Source organism: Cervus canadensis, chromosome 1 (genome assembly GCF_019320065.1).
Source record: "Cervus canadensis isolate Bull #8, Minnesota chromosome 1, ASM1932006v1, whole genome shotgun sequence".
NCBI lineage: Eukaryota > Metazoa > Chordata > Mammalia > Artiodactyla > Cervidae > Cervus > Cervus canadensis.
In genome coordinates, this window is record NC_057386.1 from 100981234 (window position 1) to 100996848 (window position 15615).

The window sequence follows — 15615 nt, forward strand, 5'->3', positions numbered from 1 at the left end:
CAAGGAAGCTGTTGAGTATGTAAAAAAGAACTGATTTGTTAGTATTGATTTTATATTTTGCTATCTTGTTGAATTGACTTGTGACTTAAAAAAATTTTTTTTTCTATTGGAGCATACTTGACTTACAATGTTGTGTTAGTTTCTGCTATTGTACAGCAAAGTGAGTTACTTATAAATACACATATATCCACTCTCAGATTCAGTCCCCATATAGATCATTGCAGAGTACAGTTTCCTGAGCTATATAGTAGATCCTTATTAGCTACCTATTTTATATATAGCACCGTATATATGTCAAGCCCAATTTCCCAATTTATTCCCTCTCCACATTGGTGCCCCTTTTTTGGGGGGGGGGGGTAGTTTTAAGAGGAGTTTCAGTGAAAGCAATCATGCTGTCTCTGAACACAGTTGTCATCTTCCTTTCCAATCTGTATCTTGTTTTATTCTTCCTCTTCTTTTTTTTAAATTTTGGCCATGCCACGTGGATTGTAGGATCTTAATTCCCCAACAAGGGAAACTATAGATGGAAGAAATTTCGTATGCTTTTAATTATTTATAAAATTTTAAGATTAGTGATCTGGGACATGACCTGTATTGGTGAATGTTTCATATGTAATTGAAAAGAACATGTATTCTGCTGTTGGATGTTCTAGATATGTCTACCAGGTCTAGTTTGGTGATGTCATTATTAAGCCCTTCTATAGCCTTCCTGATATTTGATCTTCAAGTTATGTTACTGAGAAATAAATGCTGAAGTAAAATGGTAGAGTGTATTTCTTCTTTCAGCTCTTTTTTGCATGATTTGAAGTTTTCTTGTTAAGCACACACATTTAGTTTTGTTTTTTTTTTTTTTGTAAAATGATGCTTTTCCTTATATAATGTTCCTATATATTCCTGATAATTTTCTTTGTGCTTAATATATATTTACTTTCATAAAAGGGCACATATTTTCCAATGTGAGCTCTTAGGCTGGGAGATAAGGTACAGATAAATCAATCTGATCTGTATTTCAGTTGTCTGAGGTTTGCTGAAGCTTTTGGCTGATTAGTACAAAACTGTCTACAGATATTTCAAGGGCAGTCCAGGATGTTTCCCTCAGCAGGGCCTGGAATCTGAGTGTGGAAACGTTGAAGAGATCTGATTGTGTTCACAGCCAAGCTGCCTGGTTTCAGAGTTTTGCAAAACATCACCCTGCCTTACAGCCTGTAGTTTATTTTGGTTTTCCTAAATAGACAATCACATCCACAAACAACAGGATTTTTGCCTTAGCCCTAAACCCCAATTCCTTACAACTTTTTGTTCTCATATATTGGCTAGAATTGCCATTGTTGTTATTGTTGTTTAGCCACACAGTTGTGTCCAACTCTTTGCAACCCCATGGACCGTAGTCCACCAGGCTCCTCTGTCTATGGGAAATCCCAGGCAAGAATACTGGAGAGGGTTTGCCATTTCCTTCTCTAAGGGATCTTCAAACCCAAGTCTCCTGCTTGGCAGTTGGGTTCTTTACCACTGAGCTAGCTGGAGCCCTTAGAACTGCCATTACCTTGCTATAATTAAAGGGGTGTAACATTCTTTAACTTGATAATTTGATTAAAAAGTGATAATAATTTAAGCTATTCTGGGTAACCCAGTAGAAGGAACTAATTAATAATTGCAGCAAACTACACAAAGCATATTTTAGAGTACAGAGAGAAAGATCCTAAACATCCAAGGGTTTATGATGCAATCCTTACTGTTATATTGGTTATTACATTCAATCATACACTTTAAAAAGTCTTTATGTTGTATTATGAACATGTATATCACTGATAGTTGTATACTTTCTCCAATCTTTTCCTAAAATTTTGGGACATCTTTATAACCTTAAAGTCCTTTCTAAAGGAAATTATTTTGTCCAAGTGAACCAAAATAATAGTGAAGTAGGGACTTCCCTGTTGGTCCACTGGTTAAGAATTTGCCTTGCAATACAGGGGATGCAGGTTTGATCCTTGGTTGGGGAAGTAATATCCCACACGCTGTGGAGCAACTAAGCCTGTAAGCCACACTACTGAACCCACACACTCGGGAGCCTATTAAGCACAACTAGAGAGCCTGCCTGCTACAACTACTGAAGTCTGGGTACTCTGGAGCCCTCACACCACAACTACTAAACTTTATGTCACAACTAGCAAGTCCTGGCACCACAATGAAAGATTCTGCATGATGCAAAAAAGATCCTACATGCTGCAACTAAGTCCCGATGTAGCCAAATAAATAAATGAATAAACACACTTTTAATTTATTTTTAAATAAATATATATTTATTTTATATGATATAAATAATAAATTTTATAATAATAATATATATTTATTAAAATATAAATTTATTTTTATTTATTTATTTTTAAAAATAGTGAAGCAAACATTTCTACTGAGGCTTTACCTCATCTGAACAAAAACAATGATAAATCATCTTTTCTTTTCTTTTTTTTTTTGGCTTGGTTTCTCCCAAGTGTAAGTTTCTGATATCTACAATTCATTCATTTTATATTTTCTCTCACTAAAATCCTAATTATTAATAAATTATGAATTTTAAAGGATTTTATTCTACATTCATTTGCATTATGGAATTTCCTTTCCATGAATGCTACCATATTAAAAATTATTTTCTGACATTCATTTCATTCATATTGTTCCTCACCTGAACAAACTTAAAGAAATGGTACAATTTCCTGCTGAGAACTTTTATAGGGTTCACTGAATTCATAGGGGTCCTACGTTTACTTATTTTTAGTGTGTGTATAAAAAACAGCTTTCTGTGGATATCCTTCAACATGCCATACATACATGGTGTACAATGAAATGATTTACAGAGTTCCTCTCCTGCATGAATTTTCTGGGAATTCCTGGAAATTCACTTTACAGAGAAAGCTTCTTACATATAATTCATTGGTAAATTTCTCATCTGCATGAGTTCTCTGATGTACAATGAACTGCATTTATAGGGTTTCTCTCTTGTATGAGTCCTCTGATGTGCACTGAGAATTGATTTCTGAGAGGTTTTTCCACACTCACTGCATCAATAGGGTTTCTCCCCTGAATGAGTCCTCTGATGTACAATGAGCTTAGATTTTCTAATGAAGGCTTTTTCACATCATTGCAGTCATAGGGCTTCTCTCTTGTTTCCATCTTCTGATATACAAGGAGCCAGAATTTTCCACTGAAAGATTTTTTCACATTGACTATATTCATAAGGGTTTTCCCCCGCATGGGTTCACTCACGTACAATGAGTAGTGATTTCCAAATAAAGGCTTTCTCACATTTGTGACACTCATATGGTTTCTTTCCTGAATGAGTTCTCATGTATATAATGAGGTATGACTTGCTACTAAATGTCTTCACACACTCATTGCACCCATAAGATTTTTCCCCAGTGTGAGTTCACTGATGTGAGATGAGCTGATCTTCTCTATTAAAGGCCATTTCACATTCATTCCATACATAGAGCTTTTCTCCTGTCTGAATTCTCTGACATACAACAAGTTGTGAATTAAAACTGAAAGATTTCCTTCATTCTCTGCACTCATGTGGTTTCTCTCCTGTGAGTCCTCGTATGTATAATGAGGTAGGGCTTCCTCCTAAAAGCTTTCCCATATTCATTGCATCCATAGAGTTTCAATCCTGTCTGACTTCTTTCATGTACAATGAGGTATGAATTCAAACTGAAAGCCTTTCCACATTGATTACATTGATAGGTTTTACCCCAGTGTGTGCTCCCTGATGTACAATGAGCCATAACTTGAAAGTAAAAGATTTCCCACATACAGTACAACCATAAGGTTTCTCTCCTGTGTGAGTTTTGTGATGTACAATGAGGTTTGACTTTGTATTGAAGGCTTTTCAACTTTCACTGTATGCATAGGGTTTCTCTCCTATATGAGTTCTCTGATGTGAAATGAGATGGCATTTCTAACTGAAGGCTTTCTCACAGTGACTACAACCATAGGGTTTCTCTCCTGTGTGGGTTTTATGATGTGAAATGAGATGGTAGTTCCAACTGAAGGCTTTCCCACGTTTATTACAACTATAGGGTTTCTCTCCTGTGTGGGTTTTCCAATGTATAATAAGGTTAGACTTTGTTTTAAAGGCTTTCCAACATTCACTACATTCATAGGTTTTCTCTCCTGTATGAGTTATCTGATATATCACGAGTTGTGAGTTCAAACAAAAGTTTTCCCACAGTCACTGCATTCATAGGGCTTCTCCCCTGTGTGAATTCTCTGATGTATAACGAGTTGTCAGTTCAAACTGAAGGCTCTCCCACATTCACACCATTCATGGTGTTTCTCTCCTGTGTGAGTCCTCTGATGTAAAACGAGGTAGGACTTCATTCTAAAAGCTTTCCCACACTCACTGCATCCATAGGGTTTCACTCCTGTGTGACTGAAAGGTTGTTGCTGAACCACAAAAAGACACCAGGATTCTTGGCCTCCAGAGGAGAAGAATTCAATCTGGGGCCAGAGACGAGTCTTGATTGTCAGAGCTTTTGTGTAATAAAGTTTTACTAAAGTATAAAGGAGATAGAGAAAGCTTCTGACATTGGCATCAGAAAGGAGCAGAAAGAGTACCCCCCTGCTAGTCTTATATAGTTGGACGTTATACAGTCACTAGCAGTTGTTAATGAAAGAAAGGAATGTCTTAAAACTCAGAATGACACCAGGCCCCTCATCCATAAGATGTATTTTGGGATAATCTTGGCAACAAATGAATCATCCCGGGCCATAAAAAAATTGACTTGAATCTTGTAGAAGGGCGGGGTACCATACAAATAGTTTTGTTTACATAGATTAGAGGAACAATGTCTGAGTATAACATAATGGTTGTCAAGTAAGTTCTGAGCCATTAGGCAGAACCGACTTGAAGACAGAGTCTGGGGTAAATGCATAGTACATTAACATAGCTTAAGACAAACATTTCCATAAGAAAAATGCATTGGTTAACTCAAGGTTTGAGAATAGTTAACTTCAGGTGGAACCAGGTGTCATTACAGCATTTTAAGAGAAACCTTTTTAAATTTGTATAGAGAAGGGGAAAAGTAAATATATATATATATATATATATATATATATATATATATATATCTCACTAGTTTGTTTCCTCCTGCTGCTTAAGAGAGAGATAAAAATGTCTGACACTTGCAGCCTATTTCCTCTGTTTGGAGACCCCTGGCCTTCCTGCCTGTTACCCTCTCATGACTTATGAGTTGTGACTTCAAACTGAAGGTTTTTCCACACTGATTACATCCATTGGGTTTAACCCCACTGTGTGCTCTCTGACGTACAATGAGCTATGACTCACTGGAGAATCTCCCACATTCACAACAACCATAGGTTTCTCCCCCATGTGGGTTCTCTGATGTACCATGAATTAAGACTGTATTAAAGGCTTTCTGGCAATCAATGCGTTCATAGGGTTTCTCTCCTGTATGAATGCTTTGGTGTAGAATGAGTTGTGATTTCAAATCAAAAGTTTTTTCAAATGCACAACACTTGCAGGGTTTCTGTCCTGAATGAGTTTTCTGGTGGGAAACAAGCTGGTCTATTCTACTGAAAACTTTTCTACATTCACAACATGCGGGATTCTCCCGTGTGTGAATTCTCTGATGTATAACAAGTTGTGAATTGAAACTAAAAGTTTTCTGACAGTCACTGTATTCATGTAGCTTCTCTACTGTGTGAGTTCTCTGATGTGCAATGAGGTAGGACTTGCTGCTGAGGTCTTTCCCACGTCCATCACCTTTGTAAGGCTTTTCTTCTGCATGAGTTTCCTAATGCACCCCAAGGTATGACTTGCTGCTGAAGGCCTTCCCACGGGAACTGTAGTCAAAGGGCTCTCCTCCTATATGCATTTGTTGGCAAATAAGCTGTGACTTTCTGTTGGCAGTTTTCCCAGATTCAATACTTCCACAGTGTTTTATGCCAATAATAGCTTGCTCATGTTTAGAATGGAAGGGTGATTCTCTCTGTATACAAAATCCATTAGGATTCTTTCCAGCATAATTGCTACTAAAATCTATATTATATTTCAAATTCTTTCCATTTGTGACACATTTATGAAGTCTTTGTCTTTTTTTTTTTTTTGAAGTCTTTGTCTTGAAGAAATATAATCTTCACTAAGAAAATAGTTTTCCAAATGCAGTACAGGGATAGTCTTCTGCCTTAATTTTCCTGATGCCATTCCATACAATCATTAATTTCCCAGACTTTATCTAGAAATGAAAATACTCATGTTGTGAATAGTAACATGATCTTGGTATAGCATAAAATTACCTTAAAAATGCCATGTCATGAGGTTTTCCTTAGTTTCTGATATCAGTTCTGAACATGAATAAAATCTCAAGAGTTAAGGTACCTGGACACTGGACTCCAGTGTCTGGATTCCTGGACAACTGGTACCTGGACAACTCCTGGACACTGAGGAAAACAAAGCAACTCAAAACATGAACATAGGCATAGGGAACTGCCAATAAAAAGAGTCCTGAGTTTCAAATTTTTGTACTATACCTTCTTTAGGAAACACAAGGTAAAATGAGGAAAACATAAAGTGGGAAAGATCTCTAAGCACTAGCATTATTTAACAAATAATTATTAAATACCTATTATATGCCAAACATTGTTAAGCTCAGGAGAAAGAGCAGAACCATTGCAGATTGGTTTACACTCCTCTTGGGAATAAAGGTCCACTGAATACCCAAATAGGTGAAAATAAACTCACAAGAAACATCATCATGATGTTTCAGAACACTGTCAAGCAGCAGCCAGTAAAACTTCCAGAGAATCCAAAAACGTTTCATATAATAAATCAAAATTTACAATGGATCTAACTTCTCACTAGCATCAGTAGAATAAAGAAAACAGAGCATTCAGGAGTAAAGTATAAACATTTTCAGAGGTGCAGGTCCAACATTTATATCAAATGCACCCTTTCACAGGAAGCTACTGTGAGAGGTGTTCCAGCAAAACAAATCTAGAAAAGAGAGGACACACACCATAAAAAAAAAAAAAACAAAACCCAGAAAATTTGAAAGGAGATTCCAGGATAAAAACTGTACAACCAGGTGATGAGAAAAGTTAGGTTACACCAGAGGAAGCCACAAGACCTGAGAGTGATGTCACCAGGAAGATGAAATTGACAGAATCCCTAATATAGCTGAATGTACCAAAAGAATATTTAGACACGTGAAGAAGAGTCTTGGGCTAAATTAATTAAAAATATGAGCAATAACAGAGAAAACTGGAAAGGCAAGTAAAACAACCCAACAGAAAAAGTGATTTATGAATGAAAACTAACAACTGTACACTTGTATGATTTGCCTGTGAATGGAAATTACATAGTCATGAAGATGCAAAAACTGAAGACTGTTCTAAGCAAAAGCATGAAGTAGCTTTATTAGGATCATGTGGGTATGAGAAGACAGTGTGTATGTCACAGGGAATATGAGGGGAGGAGGAGGAAAGAGAATTAAATCTATCCTTCACACTGAGTAATTAGGAGAAAATCTAGGTACAGTAGAATAAGCACTGGTTATTCAGAAATCATGGAGGAAAATTCACTAAGAAAGGGCTAAGAGGTGAAATTGTTTTTCTCCAAGAGGAATGAAAAACAGAAGGGCAAGGTGAACAGACACTGGTTAAACATTAACCACCCTGCACTGCTGCCAAATTCCAAATATACAAAATAAATAAAGAGCAAAACACAAGACTAAGTCCTCAGGCACAATGACAAATATATGGAGGCTGAAGAGAAGAGAGAATGGGTAGAGTGGACCTAGGTATCTCAAAGTAACATGCTGACCAAAGTGATGGACAGAACAGGGTATTGAGAGAAGACAGAAGCAGGTCAGGTTTGAAAACTGCAATATCACAGAATCTTAATACCTCATTCCAAGTTCCTCTAAAGCCTAAACTTGAACTCTCTTACTCATTTTGTATACAACGTCCAAGTTATGTTCCTAAACACCGATTGCCAGCTGGGACAATATCCATTCCCATGTACCGAGAAATGAATATGAGCATGTTTGACTATTACAATAGCTTTGAAGGGAGTATTACTGTCAATTAAATGGTCTTAAAGTCATAAATGTTTCCATCAGGAAAAACCAGGCCAGTGAGTAAGTAATCTTTGCCTTTGAATCAGATTTGCTCACGTTTGGCTGTCAGTGATGTTACTATAGACTTCAAAGTTCATGGATACTGAATCTGTCAATTTCTATACTTTACCCTTCCAATCTTTCTGTTGCTAGCACCACACTCCTTGTTTTTCCTTGGTTCTCACATCTCTGGTTTCCTTCATTTTATTTCCCAGGAAATCTAATGAATTTTTTACTGAGCATTTTTTTTTTTTTGCAACAGTAATTTCAGAAAATCAGATCATTGCTGGTATCTCAAGGGATAGCACAAAGAATTCAAGAAATAAACACAGAATACCAGAGTCAGTGAGTAGAAGACAGGAATTCACAAGACTGAAAACTGTTTAAACATGATTCAAGACTATATTAAACATGATTACTGGCTGTGGCTCATCTTGAGTTTAGCTACAGAAGACAAAGGAAGGGGAACTCAGGCTAAGAGAGAAGAACCCGGGGCTCACCAGGCCACAGCCGTGGCAGATGCCCTGGAACAGCCTGTGCAGCCCAGTTCCAATGCATGCAACCAGTGGCTTCCCTGTGGTGCCGCTGCTGCTCTCCCAGAACAAGGTTCCTGTTGTAACCATTCTGTACGTCTCTCTACCACTCAGCCTGTCTGGCTAGCTGTATGTGGATAACTTATCTTTAATTATGGATCACCAGACCATGAAGACACACCACCAGGTCTAATTAGAAACAATAATCCTAGACTTGTACTAATATGGTTAGGAATGGATAGAGGTGTGATAGAATATTTTTGGAGGTGGATGGATGGAAAGAAGGATGGGACTGGATGCTCCCTCACCAAAGAGGAAGATGAAGGTGTATACAGTGCTGCCTACCTGACAGTTCTGCTGTCCTTTTCCTGGCTGGCAGAGATCTGATTTTATATCCTACCTCCATCCGTAAGGCCATGTGCTTCAGTTAGGAAACTGGAGACCCATCTCCATACCCCCTGCCAAAGGGGAAGCATGATTTATCTGAGCCAACAGTGATGGTTTCATTTCCCTTGCCTGAGTCTTCTTTAGACAGGGTAGGTGATAAAAATCTAGCCTATTAAACATGGTAAGTCGGCTAGGGTTTCCTGAAATAGATTTTAATGCCTGATAAAAAAGGGCCACATGAGAAGAAACAGTCTTTCTTGCCCCACTGGCCACTGGTATATCTGCAGGTGTCAGGTGGAACTGTAATGATCTGATGACCATGAGGGAGTTAATCTGAGGAAAATACTGACATAGTTATAATGGCAAGGAAGACACAGACCTTCGGGGATTTAGTGAGGCAATGACTAAGGATTTAGTCATCCTTAGAGCTGCTCCACATGAGGACATTTTGTGATGTGTAGTAATAAATCACTTCTGCTTAAACAGGTTCATTCAGGATTAATAAAAAATTGCAGGTGAAACAATCCTAATAATACAAAGACTTACTGTTGATTTACCCGGCCACGTTTATTAAAAAATACATAGGTGCTTAGGGAAACATATCTGACAGTCACATCAGGACAAACTAATAGTATAAAAAGAGTATAAGCTATAAATTTGGCTGGTAAGTAGAACAAGTGAGAAATGAAATAATACTAGCCTTGTTGGGGGTAAGAATTGAAAAGATGGTGCTTTAAAAGACTTATTTTTAAAGGAGTAAAATACAGCAGATTATAACAAGACTAGTGAAGACAACTGCACACAAAGGAGTTTTAAGCTCACTCCCCAGCGTCAGGAAAAAGAATTCAAAGCACAGCAGAACTAACAATGAGGAAGGAAAGAAGACATTATCATACAGCTATGGGGCAGGGAAGAGACATTGCAATTCCAGTTTCTGAAAAATTAGACAATGGAGCGGCCCATGTAGGGAAGACACCCTGTGAACCAGTTAAACCCGGTACCAAAGGGCAGATGAGAGGTAGACAGGACTGTCAGTCACAAACAGAGGAAGGAAGAGCTCAAACCTTCAGGGTGGGAGTCTGCTAAAACTTAAAACATATGACAAAAGTAGGGAATATAGAAAAGACCCCTCTGAACTCAGAGAGAAGAGCACGTGGGTCAGTAAAGCACAAGGAGAGAAGCACTCTGTCATGCAGTGTGAGAGGGTGTTCAGTGGGGTGTCACCTGAGTATGGAGAGAGGGAAAGGCTTCAGGCAAGATAACGAGTGTCATCAAATGAGGCAGGGATAACCTCAGAAAGAACAGTGGTGACAGAGTGACAAGCAAGGAGAAACAGAGGGGTAGAATCTCCTAACAGGTTTCAAGGAGAAGGAAACTGGACCTGTGGTTGTTAAATATGAATGTGACTAATTTTTAAAAAGAGAAAGAAAGTAGAAGAGGTGTGAAAGTCACATCCAGTGAAGTAAAGAGGAAAAGCTGCTTAAATGCAGGATGAAATGAGTATCACCACGGGAAAGTAAGACGGAAGCTGAGAATGCCAGAAAAGAGAGCATGAAGAGAAAATGGTCACAAGTAACACAAAAACACAAACACAAAGGAAACATCACATAAGAACTCACAGCAATTCTGAGGAAGGAGGAAAAGATCTAAATGTCCTGGTCACTCACCTGGATGGCCCCGACTCAGGATTTGCATCATCCATAGCTCTTCTTGTTCCAACTGGAAAATGATACTGGGTTTGGTGTGTTGATACCCTGTGAATGGAAAATCACAGACAACCTGGACCAAGGCTGCCTGGGACTCAGGGATTCAGAAGAACAGGGAAGACTCAGTTTAGAGGCAAAGGGAGGTGGGAGGGAGGTTTAAGAGGAAGGGGACATATGTATACCTATAGCAGATTCATGTTGATGTATGGCAGAAGCCATCACAATATTATAAAGTAATTACCTTCCAATTAAAAAAAAAAAAAGAATAGCAGTAGTTGGTAGAGAATGTGAGGCAAGTGGACACCCAGACATTGCTTATGGCCATATAAGAGGATGGTGCTTAGTGAAACAAAGTTCTTAACAAAAAATATAAGCAATAGAGCAGGAGACACATGTGTACATGCCATGAACATAAATTAAAAATGCATTCACACCAACAACAATACACATTTTGTAAACACATAAAAAGAACAATATGCATTTTAAAATTGTGGGGGTGGAGAAGGAGCTAAAAATCAAGTCTGGGGAAACCAGGAAACAGGGACCTCAGGGACCTTCCACGACCTAAGGAGAAGTTAACTAAATGCTCCCATCTAAGCATCTCTCCCCACCAAAAAAATTAAAAAGGAATAAAGAAAAGAAGTGGAAATAAACACTTGTCTGAATGCACCATTATACACTTTCTACTTTTGAATCATGTAAATGCGCTACATGATCAAAAGGAGGAGGGAGGGCAATCCCTAAAGTTGAAAATAAATGTCAACAAATACTTTTTGTTTATGCAATTGGAAACAAAACTACAAGAGACAATCAGTTTTCTACCTGACCTTAACATGTGGTATTTAACTATGTATTCTTTGGATAAAATGAGGTATAAAGACTAACTGAACTTCATTTAGTATCCTAGTTAATAGTAACAAATTGTTATTATTTTAAAACCATCTTGTGTTTGCTATAGGACATGACAGTTATATCACTGTTATTAAGAACCAAGATATCTAGCACATGACAAAAAGATGCAAGAGTAGAGTTTTTCACCTTCCTGCACAGCTGGTGGGGATGTAAAATGGAGTAACCTTTTTGGACTTAGCTTGGCAGTTCCTCAAGGTGTTAAACCCAGAATCACTGTATTACCTGGCAATCCCATTCCAAGGTATACACTCAAGAGAATTAAAAGCCTGTGTCCATAGAAATGATTGCACACAAATGTTTTTAATGGCTTGACTGCTAACAGCCAAATAAACATCAATGGATGAATGGATAAACCAAAAGTGATCTATACATGCAAAGGCACATTGTTTAGTCATAAAAAGGAAGGAAGCACTGAAGAATGGTACTACATGATGAACTTCTGTACTACATTATATGGGTATCTGACAATTACCTTTTTTTGACCATAATGCAAATACCTGATTGTACTGAAAGCTTCCGATTTCTGAGGCACGACTAAACATCAATCTTGGGTAAGTTCATTTCTAGCCACACAACTAGATAAAGAGCCAGGATGGGATCCCCCCACCGCCGCCGCCCAATGGTCTCCTCATAGAAAGCCCTGTGTGACTTGAATGACTGCTCCCTGAAGTGAACCCTGCTCTTCCCTTCCTGTGCCTTAATCCTCAGCTTTATATCTTAAATTCATCAATAAATAATGAACCTGTAAGCCCCCGTGATCCAAATATGGGCAGAATTCCCAGTCCACATTCTCATTTTCTCTCTGCTGTGTGGCCCTGGTGTGGCCCTACTCCCCAGGATCCTCAGTAATAAACCTTATGTTTTCAAAGATCCCTGATGGTTGTTGCTGAGATGCATCTTGCAATCACAGTAAGAACAATAAAGATGGGTCCAGCCATGGCAATGGCTCATTGGTGAAATGTCTGTGGGGGCTGTGACTAGTAGGGGCCCAGGTAAGCCCCCGTCTCAGATATTCCTAGTCACAGCATCATTACTGACAGGCTGAGACCAACACAAAGCCACTATGAAAACACTGTGCTAAATGAAAGAAGCCAGATATACATGTCCATAGGTGATATGATTCTATTTGTATAAATGTCTTCCCAGGTGGTGCTAGTGGTAAAGAGCCATCTACCAATGCAAGAGATGCCAGAGACACAGTTTCAATCCCTGGGTAAGGAAGATTTCCTAGAGTAGGAAATGGCAACCCACTCCAGTATACTTGTCGGGAAAACTCTAAGGACAGAGGAGCCTTTCTTGATTGGAAAATTCCACAGACAGAGGAGCCTGGTGGGGTACAGTCCTTAGGGCGGCAAAGACTCGGACATGGCTGAGTAAAGCACATATAAATATCTAGAATGGGGAAATTCATGAAAACACAGTAGATTAAATGGCAGTCAAGGGGGTGGGGAAGGAGGGGATGGAGAGTGGCTTGTGAATGGGGAAAGGGTTTCTTTTGGAAGGAATGATAATGTTCTGGAACTGGACATGGTAATATGTAGACAAGTCTGAGAATACTAAAAATGACTGAAGCTACACTTTAAAAGGGTGAATTTTATGGTATATAAATCATACCTCAATAAAGCTTCTATTAAAAGTAATTTTTAAATCGGGTGGAGAGGGAGGTGGGAGGGGGGATCGGGATGGGGAATACGTGTAACTCTATGGCTGATTCATGTCAATGTATGACAAAACCCACTGAAATGCTGTGAAGTAATTAGCCTCCAACTAATAAAAATAAAATAAAATAAAATTTTTAAAAAATGTAAAAAAAAAAGTAATTTTTAAATTCAATTATTTTTCATAAAGGAAGTTTTGCAACAGTTGTCTCATCCATGTTTGCAGCATGCCTACTGTCTCAGAGATCCTCTGAAGCCAAGATCCATTCTCATCTCTGACCCCCAGACAATCTTTACTCTGATTCTCTCCATAGACCTGCCTTTTCTGGACATTTTATATGATGGGGACCATACTAGATACTGTGCCTGGCTTCTTTTGCTCAGCACAATGCTCTGAAGATTTATTCATGTTACAGACACACCACTGGTTTGCTCCTTTATTGCTGAATACTGTTCCATTTTGTCTAAACATTCACCACTAAGCCCACATTTATTATATATTTTTTAACTTTTTATTTTATATTGGAGTATAGCCAGTTAACAATATTGTGACAGTTTCAGATGCACAGTTGAGTGTCTCAGCGATATATATACATGCATCCATTCTCCTCCAAACTCCCCTCCCAGGCAGGCTGCCACAAAACATTGAGTAGTGTTCCTTGTGCTATACAGTAGACACTTCTAGTTATCCAATTTGAACACAGCAGTGTGTACATGTTGATCTCAGACTCCCTAACCATCCCTTCCCCTCATCCTTCCCTGCAACCATAAGTTTGTTCTCCAAGTCTGTGAGTCTGATTCTCTTGTGTAAATAAGCTCTTTTGGGGACTTCATGCTGGTCCAGTGGTTGACAGTCTGCATGCCCGTGCAGCAAACATGAATTTGATCCCTGGTCCAGTAGGTCCCACATGCCTTGGGGCACCACAACTAGTAAGCCCATGTTCTAGAGCCCAGGAGGTGCAAATACTGAAGCCCAAGCACTCCAGAGCCTGTGCTCTGCAACAAGAGATGCCACCTCAAAGAGAAACTCATGCACCACAACTAGAGAGTAGCCCCTCATTGCACAACTAGAAAAAGCCTGAGAGCAGCAACAAAGACCCAGTGCAACCAAAAATAAATACATTTTTAAAAGTTCATTTATATCATTTCTTTTTAGATTCCACATATAAGGGATGTCATATGATATTTCTTTTTCTCTGTATGACTTCACTCAATATGACAGTCTCTAGGTCCATCCGTGTTACTGCAAATGGCATTGTTTTATTCTTTTTTAATAGCTGGGTAACATTCCACTATATGTATGTGCCACATCTTCCTTATTCATTCCTCTGTTGATGGGTATTTGGTTGCTTCCATGCCTTGGCTACTGTAAATAGTGCTGCAATGAACACTGGGGCTCATGTATCACTTCAGATCACGTTTTTCTCCACATATATGCCCAGAAGTGGGATTGTAGAGTCATATGGTAGCTCTAATTTTAGTTTTTTAAGGAACCTCCATACTCTTCTCCATAGTGGCTGCACCAGTTTATACTCTCACCAACAATGCAGGAGGGTTCCCTTCTCTCCATACCCTCTCCATTATTGTTTGTGAATTTTTTGATGTAGCCATTTTGACTAGTGTGAAGTGATACCTCATTGTCATTTTGATTTGCATTTCTCTAAAAAATAGCATTTTTGAACATCTTTTCAGGTGCCTCTTGGCAATCTGTATGTCTCCTTTGGAGAAATGTCTTTTTAGATCTCCCACCATTTTTTTGATTGGATTCTTTTGATGATATTAAGTCTCATAAGCTGTTTATAGATTTTCAAGATTAATCCCTTGTTGGTTATATCATTTGAAAATATTTTCTCCAATCTGTGAGCTGTCTTTTCATTTTGTTTATTTTTTCCTTTACTGTGCAAAAGCTTTTGAGTTTAATTAGGTCCCGTCTATTTAATTTTGGTTTTATTTCCATTATTCTGGGAGATAAATCAGAAAAGATATTGCTGCAATTTATGTCAACAGTGTTCTGCCTAAGTTTTCTGTAGGGATTTTTCAGTGTTCAGTCTCACATTTAGGTCTTTAATTCATTTTGAGCTTATTTTTGTATATGCTGTTACAGGACGATCATCATCTTGTTTTTTACATGTTTTCCAGTTTTCTCAGGACCATTTGTTGAAGAGACTGTCTTTCTACCACTGTGTAGTCATGCCTCACTTGTCACAGATTAATTGATCACAGGTGCATGAGTTTATTTTATCCTGTTCCATTGATACATGCCCTTATTTTTTGTGCCCGTACCATCCTG

At 38.4% G+C, this 15615-nt stretch overlaps 1 protein-coding gene across 7 annotated transcripts in view; it reads right to left on the reverse strand.

The window, feature by feature from the left end:
* ANHX (anomalous homeobox) overlaps window positions 1–10883 on the reverse strand; it is a 39013-nt gene extending 28130 nt beyond the window's left edge. For 4 of the 7 annotated variants that reach the window (XR_006273216.1, XM_043488202.1, XM_043488216.1 and 1 more), the window contains exon 1: window positions 6392–6453. The gene's annotated coding sequence lies outside the window, so the exon portion shown is untranslated. Of the gene's footprint in view, window positions 1–6391; window positions 6454–9007 lie in introns of those variants that run through there. The other 3 variants (XM_043488171.1, XM_043488188.1, XM_043488178.1) reach the window with 3 other exon arrangements.
* Window positions 10884–15615: the final 4732 nt, after the last annotated feature.